The following is an 8329-nucleotide window of genomic DNA, read 5'->3' on the forward strand; positions in this document are numbered from 1 at the left end:
CTTTCTGTTTCAATGCTTGTTAAAGCTTGTTAAAATATTGTTTCTTCTATACAGCAATAATTTATGAATGGTAGTGTTATAATACTGTTGTTGGTAACTGCAGTTTTCTGTCAAACATCACATTTGTTATCTATTATCAATGGAGATAAGACTTGTGAATGACCTGGTGTGGGAAAATATATTGAAAGACTGAGATAAAGAAATAACAATTTAAATATATATGTATGGGTTTCAAAAATAATAACTAAACTGTGAAATAAATGTAAAGTGCATAAAGTACATATCTGTGGAAAACTGAATTAATAAATAGTGAAAAACAATAAAATGAATATTTATCTAAGTAAAATAAATGAACTTAGCAGCCAGGGCAGGTGACTTTTGTTTCATTATTTCATTTTATTATAAATATTTAATTATATTTATAGTACACAAAGCTGACAGCTAAGTGCAGGGAAGCAGGACAGCAATCACATTCCCTGTGGCGGTAAGCAGCAGAGGCTTCACTGGAAAATCTTCACAACTTCTCCTGAAGACTTTGGGAGAGTCAAGCTAAAGAATATGTTCAGGGAGCTGGGCGAAGAAGCAGAACAAACCAGCTTCTGGCTTTGGCTGAAAAGAAAAGGTAAGATGTAGTGAAGGAAAGGATCTTAGGGTCAGTAGTAGGGACACAGTACTGGGGTTAATGGAGCTAAACATCAAAGAAGGGTCCCAGCTGATGACCCTGCAGCTGGCCTGATGGCACTGGTGGAGGTGTGACAAGCAGCAGTGCCCTGAACGTAATTTTACCTGTGCTTCCATCTTACAGTCAGTTCCAACATGTGACTTTAAAGAGGCCATGGGTATAAAGTTTCACAAATTATGTGACTTTAGTGTTGTAAGATCATTCATTGTGCCATTGAATGTGGACTCTTCACCTTAAGAAGTTTGGATCATCTTGTTTGGATCATGACTTCAGCATACTTCATATTCTCACATCCCTTGTCTGATCTGAAAAAATGTAAATGGACTGTGCATCTTTGATGTACTTCATTACAACGACAGTCAACAGCATCTTCAGTATACTTTCCTAGCTTGTGATGAGACATATTGACTGACTGCAGACAAAAATCCATAAACCACTGTTGTGGCCTTGTTTGTTGTACTAAGCTGCAAAATCAAATGTGAGGATTCATCAATGCAATCATGAACTATGATTCTCCACCTCCACAAACAAATACTGATTGGTGTCTGTGTTGTATTGACCTTTAGTCTGTGTACTGGCATGGCACCGTTTGACACAACACGACTTATGATCGTTAAAACTTTCACTAAAATCTGAAAAAGTATCATCCTGAAGAATAATTGCACAACTGTTCCACATACATTTAAAGGGTGAGAAGGGTCAGAGTGACAGTGAAAGTTTGACAAGTAATAAATTAAAGAACTAGAGGTAAAAACTTTGGATTACAGTATTGCAATGGTGGATTTCATGGCAGGGTCTGGATCTTGGCAAATCTTCAGCACCACCCCAGCATCAAGAGAATAGGTCTAATAAGCCAAAAAAAAAACAAAACAGCAATTAGTTCCACCCCATATTTGGTAATTTCAGACCTCCTTTTTTGCACCTAGCCACACTTCTGCTATTGGACCACACAACCAGCTTTTCTTAAAATTAGGAAGGACATAGAGTATTTGCAAAGATTACATAACATACAGCACATGGGCGAAAGCACTTTTTTCCTGCTGATCTTGCTGTTGAGTACATACTAATGTGCTTAATTCTGCCAATGCTCGTGGCAGCAGTATTGAATTCCCCTTATGGTGGAATCACTCTAGAATTTACACCCCATTCATTTCAATGATGAGGCTGACAAGATGCATTTTGCTTTCAGTGGTGAACTGATCCCACCTTGTTTGTCTCACACAAGGTTCAATCTGAGTGAACTTTGACCCGTGAAATAGTGAGACTCGCCATTTTCCAGTCAATTTGAGAAGATTGACTTTGTGTTTAGGAGGTAATGATAGGCTAGTGTGTATTTACCTGTTTTTGTGTACAGTAACTGTAGGATATGAGAACACAAGCAGCAGAATCAGATGGAGGCTTCTTGGCTAGCAGTGAGTGCAAAGACACTGATAGAGAAAGAGACAAAGTGTTAGATCTAACTACTATAATCACACTTTGTACTCAACTCTAGTAAGAAATGAGATGATGGTGATGATGATGATGATGATGAACACTCACATTTTACAGGAACAAAAGGAAAGAGACACTGCAAGTTATTTCATCCCATTACACTGACTTTGAAAGTGGAGCAAAGCAGAAAAATTGCAGTTAGAAATAATGGGAGTGAAAAAGGGAAACAAACACCTATTATTCTATTCTATTCTATTATTATATATATATATTATTATATATTATATTATTCTATTATGGTCAGCCCTTTATTGATGGGGGTGTGTGTGGAGAGGACTTGGATAAAGTTGACTGCTTTGCTTTGCACTGCGCCTAGCAATCATACCACCAGTTACAATGAGCAGTAAGTGATTAAGAAATAATGATAAAGTAATTTCATTCTGTTACAATTAATCAAGATTTAATGCCAAATAAGGCCATAATTCCTGCCTTGTTTTCACAGTCTCATGTCTCTGCTGCATGACTCAGAAATGTCTAGCCATAAAATTTCCTACAGTATAAGTTTTCTAGAAAGACACATCTTTTGCCACTTTCCATGACGTTCCATACAGCCTTGGAAGAGGCTATTTTTATAAAGCAGGCTTAGATCCTGAAATGAGTTAATAATGAGTTAATCACACAGTAAATATTGAAGTTGCGTGTATGTTGAATAAGCTGCCATACAAGTTAACAGAGAGCGGCCTATTAGGCCCTATCTGATTACAGCACATCGCCAAGGCAACCGAGTGGCCTGTTCCCGCCAAGACCTTCTGCATGCTAAAGAGCACAAACACAGGGAACTTGACTTGGCCAACCTTGAGAGGTTTCAGATGGCAATAATTTTCTTTCAAACAAAAGAAAAGTAGCAAAATATGGTAAAACATGAGCCAGGATACACAAGAGAGAAACTAAACTGTAATGTGACAACAAATCCTCTGCTCAGGGTTTTTTTTCATTGCTACACAGAGATCTTAAGGTTTTTCCTGGAGCCAGTTCTCCTAAAGAAAAAGCAGTGCTCCACATGAAAAGGCAAACTGCTTCTGTTGGAAGATGGAGAAATACGCTATAGGCTAATTAGTTAGTAATTATCAGTTAAGTTTTCCTGAATTTTTATCCTGCGTGTCCTAAATGAAGATAATTACATGCCCCTTTTCCACATGCTCAAAATGTATCCTGTCAAGAAAATTAATCATCATTTACTACAGAAAATTAAATTATGTTATTAGAGCATCCAAGTCACATCAAAACATCTGATAGCAATCTTCTGATACTGATACTGTCTTATTAAAGACCTGTAATAAATGTAGTTTACACATTACTGTGTGTCAAATATGCTATCAAATGTTCAAATGTGGGCAGTATAAGCCATAATCAATTGAAGACTATTCTGCTATTGGTTAGGCCAGCCTGTGGCATAGGCAAATTAAAATGAAAATACACACATAAAGCCATTAAGCATTTTTAAAATTTTAAATACAAATATTATACTGATTAAACTGTCCATGTGCCTGCAAAGATAATCCTTTAGAAAACAATCCTTCTTAAATAGGTTAAAAAGCAAAAACAGCCATTACCAGAGGTTCTTGTGAGAAAGTCACTACAAAAATTAATAGCTGGTTCTCAAATAAGTGGAAGCAGTGGCTCCCAGGATATGAGCTTTAGGATTATGCTTACACCAGCTAACAGGGGAGGCTGCAAAATAAGCAGAATCTAATTTTAAATGCTGTTATTTTTACATGTAGATGTCTATTTGTCACCCTGCGCTCATGACGCTGACCGCATCTATAACATCTGTGTTGAGTCCTGCAGGACTCATGGTAACACACTCCCTTCGCAGCCCCCTACACTGAGAAAATGCAATAACTGTGAAATTAAACTATTCTTTATTTACTAGAAACCCCTTGGGACCCTGTCTGGGACTTGCACTTGACAATCTGCAATATGAGAATCATGGTGGGCTGGCAGTCAGCTTCCCAGACTACATCAGGAGGGGACTCTACGGGGCAGATCTAGTTTCGTAAGCTGTTCATAAAAGTGCAGAGTTTAAATTGTTTGAAATTATTTTAAGCGGTATTGCATTTCTGTATAACTATGGCCAACTTTAACTTTTGTGAAACTTTCCCTCTTTAGGTATATGTATGTATGTATTTGCATAAAAATGATTTGTTTTTGTATGTAACTATGTATGCACTGTATGTATATATCTCTCCATCTGTCTATTTGATATAAGTAAACTGTATTGATTTTTGTATAGCAGGACCAAAATTGACTGTGCTTGCATGAAAAATGACAAAATCAGTTGGTTCAGTAAATGTCCCCAAATGACATATACAATATATCTACATTCAAGTGACAATGTCCTCTAGTGGTCGTGGTAATTACGACAGCAGCAAAGGAGGACATCAGGTGGCATGATTATACAGCAACAAAATCGACCTAATAATAATTAGTTTTCTTTATGCAGTAAAATTTAAAAACATTGTTTACAAAGTGTTTAACATTGTCTGACATAGTGAAGAGGTAATACTGGATAGTACTAGAAATCCACAAGTCAACATTGTTTTTGTTTTTTTTTAAACCATGACCACAACCTTCAGGAGGCACTTATTCTAACCCAAACAAAGTTGTTTTTGTGCCTAACTCTAACCAAACCTGAAACATAGCATTATCGCATTTCATAAAAGTTATTTATTCTCCTCCTGTCACAGGTGCATCAGATCAGAAAATGAGACATCATCATCATCATCACTGAATTACCAAAGTGATGCTCTGTTATATAACAAAGTGTCTTCACTAAGCACAGCATTTCTTCCAATTGCTTGGGCTGTTTCAAACATTTATTCTTACTTTAAGAAATTAAATATGAGAAATTTCTGGAGGGAAAAGCAGCAAGTGATGTTCTTTTTAATAGTTCTTTAGGGCTCCCATATTGATACCAAAAGAGAAGAAGTTGGGAAGTTGATGGTGAGACAGAAAATTATATAAATGTTAAAACCTGTATCAGTTTATTATGCTTATGGTAAGTTATTTAACTTGGGGCCATTAGTGGTTTTCATTTATTGCAGAAAATAATTCACCTGCAGAAAAGATAAGCGCTGAATGACACAAATACATTTTGCTTCAAGAAAATTAAAACTGGAGAACGTGTCAGAGCTTGAATCCTTAACGAGGTAAATAGTCATTTCAGATTGACTCAGTGTGTGATTTCTGTCATAAATCTCTCCTTTTCCAACGTGGACAATAATGTATGCAACAACTTTGAGGCAGATTTATCAACTGCACTGGTGGTAAACCTCTGTTCATTACAGTTTAGGACTACTCTGTGCTGCAAGATGATGGTTATTACTGTAAGCTGTGAATTATTAAATGTTCTGTCTGTTGATATAAAGGAGCCAGCAAAGCTCTTCCTGGAAACATTTCATTTTCTTATCTTCAGGCACAACATTGTATTCTGAGGTATGCAGGTTTTAGGGCACAACTTAAAATAAGCAGTGGAGGTACTGTTATAAATGTGTATGTACCTGTTTTAATAGATAAGCTTGTGGAAGATGATTGTAAACAGTATTAATCCACTCGCTCCAGAAGGAGCCATAACCAAAAATTCCTTAGAAACCAAGTGTCTGATGCATTTTCTTCATTGTTATGAATCCGGATGAAATATTGAACTGGTTTTCAGATTGATAGGTTGAAAGTGATGTTTTGATCCTCATGCAGCCCAAATTCCAACCTTGACTTGAGTCCTTGCTGTAAGAGTTTTAAGGATTAGATGAAAGCAGTAATCCTCCATCACGCTAATTAGATTTACAAGCAAACAAATAAAAAAAAAAGTTCTTGTCCATATGACGCTTGTTAACTCAAATATACAGAGCCAAGTTTAAACATCTGGATAATATCAAATAGGATCATTCCAAAACATTTTCCGCTCGGCTTTTGATGAGTGGCTCTGTTCCCCATGCATGAAATCAAATCAGTGATTAGTGTGACACCGAAGACAAAGTGTGTGCTTTTAGCTATTGCACCTGGCTATAAATCAACGTTGATTATTTTCCAAATGCTAAAATGAAACAAAAAGATGTTTTGCTACTATTATAAATGAAACATTGCTAACACTGAAAAAACACAGTGATAGCTGGAATGTTTTCTTCAGAAATAGGGTTGATTATAGCCTTAGTAGCATGCTTTCCGGGTACTTCATGTTCTTCATATTCTTGCTGTAATCTTACTGTATTAGACTTGGCTTTACTCCTGTGATGGATCATCATTTCTTTTATTCTGGTCACAGTCTCCATATTCTATATTTCCACAGACATATTATAACATTTTTTGTGCTGCACTTAGTTTTTCACTATACAGGATTATGCAAAAAAAAAAGATCTTAAAGAACTCTAAACACAATTCAGGGAGCACTCAGAGCAAACCAGGTGCTGGCCAGCAATCTCGATCATTACTGCCATTATTCCTATCACAGTCTGCTGCCCAGTTGCTGCACTGGGCAGCATTTCAATCAGGATTCCTCTATGGTGTTCGGTAGCTACACAGGCTCTTTCGCCTTCTGGAAGATGTGTAACCAGACGGTGGCACATGGAGAGTGGCATTTTCAAAGACATGAGTCATGTAAGGCAGAGTGCGACCTGACTATAAAAGCAAGACCATGCGTCATTGTGTGTGTGTCAGGATGGAGGTCGACATCTGAGGTGTCTACCACTGACTGATGATGGGGTCTGAATGGCAGCGAGATGGAGGTGGATGAAAGGAAGATAGACGTGTCTCGAGGAGGGAGTGAAAGCTGTGAATGGGAGGTAATCACAGTGTCAGATGAGAAGACTCATTAACAGAATGAAAAGGAGAAGTTGTTTTGTCACTGTGTAGCTTCTCATCTGAGCTGAGACAGGGGCCTTCCTGTCAGTGTATTAAATTGTGTTAGAAGAGGAATTCTAACAACACAATGATTCAGCTCATTTTACACACATGGGCTTTTGTTGTACATGCATGTGTGATGATGCTGTGGATAACCAATCCAAGATTTTAAATTACATTTTGTAGATTCTATATTTGATAATTCCATAGTCTGTATTCCTCAGTTTCAGGTTCGGGTTACTTTATTTGTACGTGTAGGTAGATTTGGTTTGCAGCAGGAGAAGACAGGCATCAATCTTGACACGCATTTTACAAAAAGCACAGACAGCAGACAAACATGATAAAGTGCTCAAAGCTCCAATAATCAGGACTTAAAAAGAGAAAAATAACAATAAAAACACACTAAAATACATAACCACTAGAATAAATAAGGTAAAATACAAGGTTAAATTAAATAAATAAACAATACTTCTATAGCATCTGTGCAATGTTGCTACGTCTTGTTCATCTGAGTGATGGCTGCTGGAACAAAGCTATTTTTATACCGCTTTGTTCTACACCTTGGGACTAGAAAACCTCTCTCCAGAGGGAAGAAGCTGGAATTCACTGTGCAAAAGGTGAGAATCGTCATTTAAAATCGAGCTGGTTATCCGCTGTAACTGTCTGATGTACAGGGAATCTGGGTTAAGGTGTGGCTTGATCTAGGCCGTTTAACAATTTGATTCAGAGAGTTTCTGTTCTTTAAAGATAGGTTTCCAAACCAATGACACCAAAGAAGAATAACTCAGTTCAGTAAAAGCATTATAGAATAAGGTCATCATGGTTTTGTCAATATAGAAATAAGACAAACAACAAACAACAAAAGCTGGTGCCCCTTTTTGCACACGGCTTCACAATTTGCTTGAAAGTTCAGTTGTGAGTCAATAATTGTCCCAAGATATTTGTAGGATTACACATATTCCACTGTCTGACCCTTAATTGATATGACTTCATGTGTGTGGGTAAGTCTTCTAAAATAAATTATCATGTCTTTGGTTTGAGATTTGTTTAATTGAAGATATGACTTCTCACACCACTTGACAAAGTTGACAATGACTGGGCCGTAGCTGGTCTCATTATCCTGGAGACAACTAACAATAACAGAGTCATCTGAATACTTTAAAATGGTCAATTTTCACACCTGTTCTGACATATATGTGTGTAGGATAAATAGTAGGCGCAAAAGCACACATCCTTGTGGGGAGCCAGTGGATGAGCAAACTTACCTTCACTGTTTGTGTCATATGAGTTAAAAAGTTAAGAATCCAGTCCACAAGATTG

At 37.1% G+C, this 8329-nt stretch overlaps 1 long non-coding RNA gene across 1 annotated transcript; it reads right to left on the reverse strand.

Moving 5' to 3' along the window:
- Positions 1-440: 440 nt before the first annotated feature.
- Positions 441-4736, reverse strand: LOC122972689. Its single transcript, XR_006399815.1, has 5 exons — positions 2222-4736; positions 2021-2109; positions 1448-1527; positions 915-987; positions 441-609 (listed from the first exon to the last, which is right to left on the reverse strand). It is a non-coding gene; the product is annotated as an uncharacterized LOC122972689 (long non-coding RNA).
- Between the last annotated feature and the right edge of the window lie 3593 nt (positions 4737-8329).

This window comes from Thunnus albacares, chromosome 3, assembly GCF_914725855.1.
Source record: "Thunnus albacares chromosome 3, fThuAlb1.1, whole genome shotgun sequence".
Taxonomy (NCBI): Eukaryota; Metazoa; Chordata; class Actinopteri; order Scombriformes; family Scombridae; genus Thunnus; species Thunnus albacares.